Source organism: Rhinolophus ferrumequinum, chromosome 3 (genome assembly GCF_004115265.2).
Source record: "Rhinolophus ferrumequinum isolate MPI-CBG mRhiFer1 chromosome 3, mRhiFer1_v1.p, whole genome shotgun sequence".
Taxonomy (NCBI): Eukaryota; Metazoa; Chordata; class Mammalia; order Chiroptera; family Rhinolophidae; genus Rhinolophus; species Rhinolophus ferrumequinum.
Window position 1 is genome coordinate 39,160,073 of NC_046286.1, and position 12,157 is coordinate 39,172,229.

The following is a 12,157-nucleotide window of genomic DNA, read 5'->3' on the forward strand; positions in this document are numbered from 1 at the left end:
GAAGAAATAAAGACCCATTAAGATTGTATTTTCTGTTATTTTACTAAACTAAAAGGAATACTACAGAAATTACTTAACATAAGTAATAGGGAAGCTTATAAGCTTGAAAACAAATGCTCCAAAATGATTAGTATTTGTGCACGAAATTTTCCAAAAGCCAGAGACATCATCATCTAATTTCTTTCTTTTTAGAACTATTAATTAACATTGTCCCCAGAACTCTGCTAAGCTCCCCTGCTGAAAGGAAGAAAGTAAATACAGTCCTGCAGGGAAAACTGGTTCATTTCTACAAAACTGTGAGAGGGTTGTGCTTTTGTGAAACAGAAGCACTTGCTAGAGAACTATTCCTAAACTATTAGCAACTACATGAAAGCTTTTTTATTTAACAGCATCCTCCTGGGAGACTGCGCTGGAATGTGCAGCAGGTCTGAAAAAAGCACCGATTTGGCTCAACTGTAAATATTAGGTGCACTGAGTCAAAACCATTGTAAGGTAGGGGGTGGAGCGGGTGGGGTCCTGATTCCCAATGTTGATAAAAGGATTCTAATTTCGTTTGGTATTTATTTTTCTACTACAATTACAGTTTTGCTAAGAAAAATAAAATATCCGTTGTGCTCTCATCTGGGTTTCTAATTTTCAACGTCTACAGAAAAAGAAAACCTCTCATTTATCTAAAAGAATCACCTTTCTGCAATCTCCAGAGCCGCTGGGAAAAAAACAGAGGCGCGCCCAGTCCCACTGCCCTCACCGCCGCCGCCGCCTCCGGAGAACCCGGCCCGCCCCAAGCCGCAGGTCGCTGGGGTTTGCCCCACGGAGACCGCCCTGAGACGATCGTTGCCTGTTGGCATTTCTGGGTGGGGATGCTCCAAACCAGTAAACCACAACACAGAACCTAAGCTTGGACTTTGAACCAAGCCTTTTTGCCCAGTTTTATTTTTCCTCTTGTCGCCAGCATCCTCGCCACCTTTTGTTACAGCCTTTCCCCTGCCTCCCGCTCCCTTCCAGCCACCTGTGCGCAAACGAGACTGACGCGCAATAATTGGAGGCACCTGAATGAGCGCAGGCAACCAGCCGCCCCAGGGAGCCACACACACTACATTTCCCGTCATGCCCCGCATCCAGCTCCCTCCTCCCTCTCGTTCCCCACTCCCTCGGCCAGCGGCCGGGAGGAGCTGAGCTCTTAGCTGTGGACCCGGTGGGAGGGATCCAGATCTCCGCGATCTTACCCGAAGGGAGCGCTGTGCCCGGTGGCGGCCACGGTTCTCAGCCGAGTTCTGCCTCCGCGTCCGCGCCAGTCCAGAGTCCGCAGCAGCAGACAGTGCATCCCGGCGCGGCAAGAGGATGGTCATCCGCGTGTTCATCGCCTCCTCCTCGGGCTTCGTGGCGGTGAGCACTGCGGTTATCCGCAGCGGGCCGGGGTCGGGTCTCCGGGGGTAGGGGACGCTGGGCGCGGGTCCTGCAGGAGGCGCGCGGCGCCCGCCCCTGCGCGTCTCGGCGCGCCGCACGTCCGGCCGCGCGAGCCGGCTCCCGGCAGGTGATCCATCACACTTGGACAACAATGAAAAGGGCGGGAGCAGAGGTGGCTGGGGGACCCGGGGCTCACACACATGCCCACTGTGCACCGCCTGAGAGGGAGACAACTCGGGAAGCCCCCCGCTCCAGTTGTGTGCCACTGGAATTTGGGAAAAGTGGTTGTCCAAGAGCTTCGGGGTTCCCCTTTCCCTGGTGTTAATTCTTCCGGATTTGGGACGTTCAGCCTGGTTATGTTTTGTACGGGAGCTTTTCGGCTGATTAGTTTGCTAACCTACCTTCTCAATGAAACAAGTTTAAGTGGTAATTGCTCTCCACTCTCCCTTTCCCAAGTACATTTCTTTAGTTTTATACCTGCGCAAAGAGAACGGCAAACCAAGTTTTTCCTGACGTGACAGGATTTTTTGTTTGCTTTGTCTTTTTTTTTTTTTTGCCTAAGGTGCTATAAATATTTTTACATCTTTATATAAATGTGTATGTTTGGTTTCTTTCCCCCTGTAATGCTGTGGTCAATTTCATCCTGGGGCTGTGTAAATTGTGGTCTCTAATTATTTTAAGCTGTTTTGTTGGTCGATATTCTTGAATATGTATGTTAAGGAAGAAGAATTTTTTCAGGAAGAAGAGAAGTTAAATAGTTAGACGTCAGAGTTTAAGGAAAATTCAGTACTATACTTGATAGCCCACTGAGTAAGACAGGTAGCAAGCAATGTTTTATATGATTATTAAGACTTGGTTTCCTTAGCTAAGAGTTGAACTATAGATTTAAGAGACTCTTTGTTGAGATACGTAATCATATACATCAAAAAGTGCAATATTAATTGCTTACAATTTGGTCTGGCCAGTTGCCTGCGCAGCAAGTCAACCAGATTGTCTCCAAATTTGTTTCTGAAGCATGTGGGATGAAGGATGAAGTAAACTATTGTTTGCAAATCCTTATAAACCACTGAGGCTTTTTATTTAAAAAGAAATGAACACTGTAATACAAAAAGCAAACAAACAAAAAACCCTCCCTTTTGCATTAGGAACAACAGATGGGAAATGCCAACTTATCTTTATATACAGGCATGCGCTGGTCCCCAGACTCCTGAAAGTTTTGGTGTTTCTAGTTATTTGTGGTTGCTTAGTCATACCTGCCTTTTATAGATTTCTCCACTGAAGCTCCACTCAATGTGTTTGGAAACCCGTGCTGTTTTGTGGGTAAATTTTTTTCAGATGCACATGAGAATGCTACAAAGCTTGTGGTTTCACCACCAACTTGCATGCTTCGATATTGTTCCAGTAGCATTTTATTGATTGCGCTAGGGATGCTTTATTGTATTAACAGCCTAGGGTATGTTGGACAAGTCAAAGTCAAAACTTAATTAATTGGCTTAATTAATTGGTAATTAATTGGCTTATCCTGTCAGTAGGTAGTATATGAAGACCGTTCTGGAACCCTGCATCACTGTTTCCTCGATTTCATTAACAGATATGTATTGCCTACCTGCCATGTGCCTTTTTAATTTTTAAATTTAATACTCTATATTTTGCACATGAAGCTAGACTTAAGAGACTTAAGTTTTAATGAAGTCTCTGACTAGTGGTGCACACTTGAATAAGGTGCTCCATTTCTGCCTGAGTTTGTCTTCTGTAGAATGAAGGATTGTAATGAAAAACTCAGAATTGCACCCTAGCATTAAAATGCTTTGACTTCATCAGTTGGGTAAATGTGGATAAATCCTTGTAACAGCTTCTTTTACTTTAACAATATACATATTAGCCTCAAAGTGAATTTATTTTTCCCTTCGGTGTTTTATTGTAATGTCTCAGGTCCTCTCACTGCTCACCTGATAGAGAGTGTGTGTTCTGACATGGTTTGATTTGAGTTGGAAGACATACTGTGTTATCACATATGTCCAGCCCATATACACTAATTATCTACTTTAATGGACCCAATCTTTTCAGGTCTCAGTCAATCCTTAGCCACTGAGTCGCTCTAATTGTAATATCTCCTATATTAGTACACAGTTTTTCTGTAATTATGTAATATGGAAACTCTTGGCGATAATTTTATGCTTATATGCAAGAATAATGATTTCCGAGAGATAGTGAAGTTGTTCAGGTCAACTATTGGGCTGGGGAGGCCAATGGGTTTTACAGCTGTAAGCTGTATTAAGTTTGATGGCATAGCCCTAGTGTTTTCCCTCCAGCAGTGTTGTGTGGACCACTGACATTGTTTTATTTGGTGACCAACCAGTGACCAGCAAGTGCTCGGAAGAACAAACAATTTGATTCCCAAATCAGTTTGACTTTAGCTGATGTTTGTTTAAACCTCAAGGAAGGAATGTGACTAGAATTAGACTTAGCTAAGTAAGTTCCAGGAATTTCCAAAAAGATGCTCTGCCCCAGTCAGCAATAGATTTAAACAGTCTCTGTAGAGAAAATCCTCATATCTTGTTCTGATTTCCCTGAACTTCCTGGGTTCAACACAGAACAGTGATAGTTGGAATAATTAACACCAAAGGCTGATGGCCCTTTAATCTACCACAGCTCCGGTAAAATCTGTTTTTACTAGGAAATAAAAGCAATGCCACATTATTATGCTATGAATACCTGAAAAATCAGATTTCTTATGTAGCTGATAATGTTGCTGTCATTCATATTGTAGTGAAGAAAATAGTATATTCATACAAGAGTCATTTTAAAATTTAATTCATTCTGGTTGTATACCTGAAAGGGGCGGTCTTGGTAACTTTATCCAGGAAATATATGAATTTCTAATTTACAAATATGGAAATCAGTTAATTATTTCATACATTTATTATTTCATTCATTCAATAAGTATTTTCTAAGGGTTTGCTGCTGGCTAGCTCTGTCCTTGGTTTTGTGGAGACTGGAGGAGAATAGAGGGTGCGGTCTCTGTCCTCAAGGAATTCAGGTAGGGACCAGGTGGGGAGATAAGATAGGAAAGGTAAAACCACCAGTAATAAAGTACAGCCCAAGGACACATACCTCTTTCAGGAACATTCTTACTAGAGATAGAAATAATATAGGCAGCAGAGGGATGCATTGCAGGATGTCAGATAAGGAGGAAATGTGCCAGAAATCATGAAATATGCATGTGGGAGCCTTAGGCAGATGGCAGGGAGAGGGATTGAGTTAGATTTGGAGACTGGGAGAGACTGCACAAGCCCACCTTGTTCAAGCTGGAATGGGAGGTGCTTTGGGTGGGAGACAGCAGGCAGCAGAAGTCCCTATGGACCTCTTTTGAAAACAAGGTGGACTCTAAGTCCTTGAAAGATGCATGTCATAACAAACTCCACAGTGCTTAGTATCTCAGAGATCTCTTCCGTATCTGCACCTTTTGTCCCCAGGGATCCAGGCCCTCTCTGGCAGGGAGGGACCCCTGGTAGGTGATATCAGAAAAATCTGACCACCCCACCTTGACTAAAATTTCTCAAGAAAGAAATAAAGTCGTTAAAGTTCATGGGTTCAGTTGTTAGAGATAGAAGAAAACCTAAAGAGATTTCTCGTGAAGTCCAACCACCTAATTTCACTGACAAGCAAATTTGGGCATAGAGAGTCAGTGGCTTGCCCTCAGGTCATTTATATCAGTCAGTGCAGAGCTGAGTATTAAATGGAAGCCAGGTCTCCTGATTCCTGAATATATTCATTCATGCGTTCATTCAGCAATGCATTTATTCATGCATGGATTGATTCTTGCCTTCTTCAAACAATCATTGAAAACCTACTAACTACAATTTGTTATGTGCTGTTAGGTGCGAGGTGTATGTAGTGGTCAGGAGAACAGACTTAGACTGTGGCCTCATGGCACAAATCAGTGCTGCCTCTCAAAGTCTTGGGATGGAAACCGTTTGATCAAGAATGAAGCACTGATACTGAGTTGGGTAATGTTTCCAGGGTGCAGGGTGAAATGAGCTAGACAGTAGTCATCCCCAGAAAAGGGAGACAAGATGGACCTTCACTGGGAGCAAAAGTTACAAAGAAATTGGAAGCGAAGTTGGACAACATGGAACTTTGCCCAGGACTGCAACTACGGTTTCAAGTTGGGGTGAGGTGGCGGGAGAACTCATAGAAACTATACTCAGAGTTGTCTTGCTCTTTGCAATTGTAGAAGGCATATCCAGCTGCATTGCGTGACTTAAACTATTTTAAACATGACCTGTTAAGCAGTTACATCTCCACAGAATGTATTCATTGAAGCATCACTGTGTGAGGAAGCCTCTGACGGGTTCTAGTCAGCATGTGACCGTGTAGAACAGACTGGGTATTAATTCCTAAGTGATTATAATGACAGAAGGAGCTAGTGAGAGTAAGCCTGGGCTCGTTAGCATATTTAACTAATTGAATCTTCAGAGTCACATGGCCATACCATATTACAGATGAAGAGGCTGAAGTGAACTGACCTGATGAAATCATAAACAGTAGATAGTGAGACCCCGTGTCAAACTCTGGTAGGCAAGTGGCTTCAAAGCTTCTAGAGCAGAAGTCCACTGTGGACACTGTGGAGCTGCAGGGGAATGAGAGTCCCAGAAATGCTCGACCTCCTGCAGTGTGCCAGACAGTCCCCCATAAGAACTGCCCCATGCAAAATGACGGGTACCCCTGACAAGAACAAGTGCAAAGGGCATTGATTGGCAGGAGAGGGTGTGGAGTGAGGTTAGGGAAGAGGTGGGAGCATACGTGAAATGATCAAGAGAAGCAGAAATAAGTCGGGGGCACAAGGACATGGATTGTAAGGGAAGGCCGGGCTGGGAAGGCATGTGCGTCAGTTTCCTAAGGGATGCCATGAACAAAGTACCAAAAACTGGAGGGCTTGAGCAACAGTTCCGGAAGCTAGAAGTCGAGATCAAGGTGCCGGCAGGGTTGCTTCCTCCTGAGCACTGTGAGGGAGACTCTTGGTCTAGCCTCTCTATCTTCTGATGGTTTGCTGGCAATCTTTAGGGTTCCTTGGCATGTAGATATATCACCTTGATATCTGCCTTCATGTTCACGTGGTGTTCTTGTGTGTGTGTGTCTGTTTCTGTGTCCAAATTTCCCCTTTTTATAAGGACACAGTAATATGGAAAAAAAAATAATAAAAAAATATACATGGAATTAGAGCCCACCCTAATGACCTCATCTTAACTTGATCATCTGCAAGGACCCTATTTCCAACTAAAGTCACATTTATAATTACTGAGACTTAGGACTTCCACATCTTTTGGAGACACAATTTGACCCATAACAGCAGTTGAAAGAAAGACTAATTAATGGAATTTTCCCCTTCAATTGGAAAGACTGTGGACCAATTTCTGGAATCTTGAAGGTAGCAGCTGGATATGAAATTAAATGGAATTGTAGTCAATGTATGAGGTCTGTTGCTAGAAGGAGAGATTTATCAATGTCCCAAGTGAAGACCTGACCTCAGATTTTCTAGTTCATTTTACTATTCCCCAAATTTGATAGTCTCTGTTCTATAATAATATTTTAAACTTGTAAATATAAATATAAGCAAGGGCATGGACTTCTTTATATGAAATTGGGGGATTTTTATCCATTTGTTTTAGGACACTTTCAATACACATTTCTATCTATTTGAGGAAATGAAATTTTGACAAATATTTATAATATGAAGTATAAGGTGGTTTCCACATTGCAGGAATATAAGACTGCTTGAGTCTTGTTTTCTGGTTTTCAATTTTTGATCAAAAATAGAGAAGGAAAACAACTATGGTGGAAAAAAAACCAAAAAAACCCTCAACAATTCAGGAGAAACCAGTGTGAGATACTAACTCTAAAAAATATTTCTTCTTTATATTTTTTTTTAATTTAATTTATTAAAAGTTCAGAAATGATTTTTTTCAGGAAAGTTAGAAACCGATGACAGAATAAAAAGTCTAGATTCTTAATGAATGTTTCACTTTTAAAAATGAAAATTAGCATAATTTACTGATCATTACATATGAAAGTTTAAAATGTTATTTTGAAATGAAGATTTTTAAAAAATGGGATCAAGAAATTATTAATTTAGCTGTTAAATGTCAAATTTTTTAAAAAGTTACTCTCCAAACTCTAAACTCAGAATGAGACACTTTTAGGTTTCAGCAATTTTCAGCAGGAATTGCTCTAGTCTTTGTTATTGTAGGTGCAGGGTCAGTAGAAACTTAAGTTATCCTGAGTTAAATTACATTCCTGTATTTGTTATTGTTCTGTGATTCATTTTTGTTTTACTGTGTATCCATTATACAAAAGGACCTTAGCTTTCCAAATTAGAAATTTAGTGAATTTTTTGCTATCAAATGGCAAATGCGTATTAATGTTTGAGGGAAATTTTCTACTTCTGATTATGTACAGTTGTCTTTTTTTGGGTTCTCTTTATAGATGTAGCTCAAAACCACGTCATGAACCTTTCTGTTTTGTGGTTTCTTAGGGCAGTAGTGATCAGTATGTACCATTGCCTAGTTTTTTTTTTCTTTTGTGGGGGCTGCGGTTGAGGTGGCTGGGAGGAGTGGGGATGGATGGGGAGAGGAGTTGGAGATTGATAGCCTGTACCAGCCGCATGCAACTGAGCAACCTAGTTGAAAGCAGTGCACTTTCCCGTCTGTCTTCTTTCAATAGGCTTATCTGAGTTTATCAGCCAGCATTGGCTAGTTACTCAGGAATTCTGGGTATGGTATTAGGTTGGTGCAAAAGTAATTGTGGTTTAAAAGGTTAAAAGTAATTGCAAAAACTGCAATTACTTTTGCACCAATCTAATAATTTAAAGTTAATGTTATTTCTTTTATGTTTGTTCCTTTCCCCAAACTCTAAAAAAAGAAATCAACTGGGAATTGAATGTTTCCCTTTTGGACTCATCACAGCTTTGCTGTAGGACTGAAAGCAGAACTAGACGCTGGCAGATGGGGGCCCCGTCTACCTATCTACCCAGGTACTTTTAGGTTGGTGCAGCCCCTGGGAAACTCTAGAACAATTTGGTTGGTCTGGATCTGGTTCCCTCTGTTGCCACTGACAGCTTATTTATTCCTGGCTCAGTACCTGGCAGAACCCCAAAAGGGGTTTCCTGGAAGTGACTCCTAAAAGTGGAAGGGCAGGGAGAGGTGCACATTAGGATGTGTCTGTCCTGTTGTACGACCTTTGTGGGCTCTCTGCCAGTATTGCTTCAGAGCTCCAGAAGCCGGAAATGGAACATTGGCGGTGACTGAGGGTACAGGGTTCTGGGTACTTGTGGATGTATTTCCTTTTCCTACCGGAAATGGCTTTTGTCATCTTGGATCTAGTGGCTTTGGGAGTGGAGGGCTGAGAGTAAGAGAGGCCCAAATAGGTGACTTGCTTGACAGGTCAGTTCAGTGGTATTTGGTAAATGTAAATAGAGTTAAGGTCAGCAGCTATTGCGGCATACCAGTCCAATATTAAAAGCAAAGAACCCAAAGTAACAATAACCAACATAGCTTTGAGGAGTTTGTTTTCCTTCTGGGAGTTGCGCAAGGAGTGGGAGTGTGGTCTTCTTCATTCGTGACATTCCCATTTGGACTGAAGCTTGTTGCTTTTCTACTTTCCTAATTATATTTATTAGGACAGTTCCTTTGAATGGGAATTGGCCATTTCTATAAGCCTGGACCCCCAGTTGACAGGAGTTTTGGGTTGTACTGTCCTTTTATGATAAACTACTTACTAGCCAAAGTAGGTGTTTGGGTTGAATATCTGCTGATTTATTTATTTCCAGAGTTATTTTATAGTCAATCCAAGCACCTCCTTCTGCCCCATCCCTCTCTACGGATTATCTATCATAGGAAAGCAGTGTAGACTCATGGTTAGGGCAAGGGCCGAGTCCACAATCTAGTTCTACCATTGATGAGGGATGTGGCCTTAGGCAAGTATAACCTCAGCCTCTGGATTTGTAAAAGTGAGATAGGAATGGTACCTTCTGCATATAACTACTATGAGCATTGAACGAATGAAGTATTCCACATGACGTATTTAGCCAAGTGCCAGGTACATAGCAAGTATTTAATGTATATTGTCTGTTATATCTATATCAGCAGCAGCAGCAACAATAGTAGTAATAATGGTAATAAAAAATAAATATTATAACCTTGAATTGTGTAAGGTCTTTAATCATCAAAATACTGTGTACAGTACATAGTACTTACTAAGCTGAGGGTGTATGTTGGTATAATTTTTGGAGCGTTTTTAGTAAATTTAACTATGAAGAGTTTTCAACTGAAATTTGAATTAACAAAAACATTACAATTTGAGTTCATTCCCCAAACAAACCACTTGTGTAATTTTTGAACATTTCATAGGTATACAGCATGTTGTGCTTGAGTTGCTAAATATTTATTCACTGCCCATAAAGTGCTTACTACTATGCAAATGAACACTATTCTTTGTTGTACGCACTGTGTTTCCCCGAAAATAAGACCTCGCTGGACCATCAGCTCAAATGCGTCTTAATGTAAGACCCGGTCTTATTTTACTATGAGACCGGGTCTTAGTAAAATAAGACTGGATCTTACATTAATTTTTGCTCCAAAAGACGCATTAGAGCTGATGGTCCGGCTAGGTCTTATTTTCGGGGAAACATGGTAGGACAGGACTTTATAGAGTCCTGGTTTGATTTAAAGCTTCCTAAACTTGGCAAGTAGATTTCATCCCAAATGACAGCTCGGACTGATGGATGGTGACTGCCTGGAGAGCTGAGAAAGGGATTTTGGAGCCTGTCTGGGAGACAGTGTGATTGACAGTTGATATCTGGTCTGGCACCAGAGGAGGGAGGAACAGGGCTTATGCCACTCGTTTACTAGTCCTGTCTTAGACTTGGTGCATTTGGAGTCTGTCTTTAGATTTGGGTAACCGAATGTGGACTATTTTGAGTCTCTGAGTAAGAGGGAAGATAAATATGAAACCCCAGGTTGCACTGATGGATAATATCCTCTGCAAATGTCTCATCAAATTTGGAGGTGAGGGTGGTGGAGAAGGGCCAGGATTTCTGTGTTTAACGAAAATGAGTGGTACTTCCCAGAAAAGATAGTGATTATCCTGACTGTGAAACTGAATGCTGAATCTTGATGCTTGTGGTGCATAGGTGGGGTGCGTTAAATTCCAGCAGATGGGCAGATGAATGGTGGTAAGAGGACTCTGTGGAAGAAGGTGGTGGAAACAGGAGAGGGAGAAAGACACTGGAATATGCCCAGTGGACTCTAGGATATGCCCGTCCACCGTGCTGAGTCTTGGAGCACTGAAAAGTCAGGTTCAGGTTTACCTGTGCCCAGCAATGTGATAGGGTTTTTCCTGCAGGTTATGTAATCTGTACAATGACCCTACAAACTGTGGTTTGTTATACCTGTTTCACAGATGACAATATTGAGGTGCAGGGTGATTAAGTAACATTCAGCTCAGTAAATCCAGATTCAAACCCCTGTCTTCTGATTTTGTGTCCAGTATTTTTTTCATTACCCCCCATTGCCCACTGGAAGAGCCTACTATTGGAGACCAGTGAGAACCTGGGTCAGCTGGCTAAGATAACAGTGTGTGAGCTCAAGCTAAAAAAGTGCGGGTGTGGGGGAGGGGAGCAGGACTCCTAGAGAGCAGTTCCAGGGATCCCCACTCAGCCACTGAGCCAGCAGTCGTAGGCAGTGTCCTCAGGGCATGTGAAAGCAGTAGCTGTGCTTCTGCAGAGACTGATACAAGCTATTAGGAGTATGGGCTGAAATGGAAAACTAGTATAGCATCATCATCATAACAATACCAGTCACACCATGTGCAGGAAGTACTCGGGCCTTTGTGTTTGTTATTTCTATTCCTTAAAGTAACTCAGCATGGTAACCATTCATATTCATACTCATATTAATTCCCCTTCCCCCCTTCTCTCTTCCACTCTCATAGAATAGGAAACTGCTGAAGTTCAGAAACTTTAAATAACCTGCCTGGTCATAGAATCCAGAAGGTCCAGACACCCAGATCTATGCCATCCTGTTTCCTAATGTCCATGTCCCAAAGGAAGGAATCAGAGATTAGAATAGCCAGTGCTCTGAAGGGACTGTTGAATGTTTTGTTAGATGTCCTAAAACCAGGTGTATGATTTGCTTCAAGTGTGATTCTCTTGCTTTGTGTGACAAAGTTGCGTAGAACTGACTTGCTACGTTGACCAGGATGGGATAGGAGGGTAATAGGGTAATATGGGAGAGGGGAGGCTTGGCCGGGCGGCTGAAACCCAGGGGTGGGGTTTAATTTCTTGGGACCTTTCGGGCAACATGAAATCTACTGGGACAAATGGTGGACGTGGAAGTGTGTGCCCTCATTATTTCCGTCTTGGATCCTGGGTTCCCAGAAGACTTTTTCTCCATGGACTGATACTTCCCTGTTTTCTACCCTGCAAATAGTGTCCTCTAGGGTCCATCCGCACTTTTTTAGCTTGAGAAAGATATCATCAGGATATTGAAGCCTACTGGGGAAGTTCAATGCAAGAGTGAGTAGAAAGTGGGAGGCCAGAGTCAGGGTTATTTGTGGTTGGAGGGGAGGGCAGAAGGGCTCGTGGGAGCACAGGCAGCGCTGTAATGGGAATAATGTGGTCAACATGCTCAGGAGGGGCCAGCAGGAGTGGGGCTGCAAAGCTGCTGTTCATACACTTCACAAAGATCAGGCT

General features: G+C 42.3%; 1 pseudogene; it reads left to right on the forward strand.

Moving 5' to 3' along the window:
* The first annotated feature begins 1,187 nt into the window (after positions 1-1,187).
* LOC117020656 (histone-lysine N-methyltransferase SETMAR-like) overlaps positions 1,188-12,157 on the forward strand; it is a 51,320-nt pseudogene continuing 40,350 nt past the window's right edge.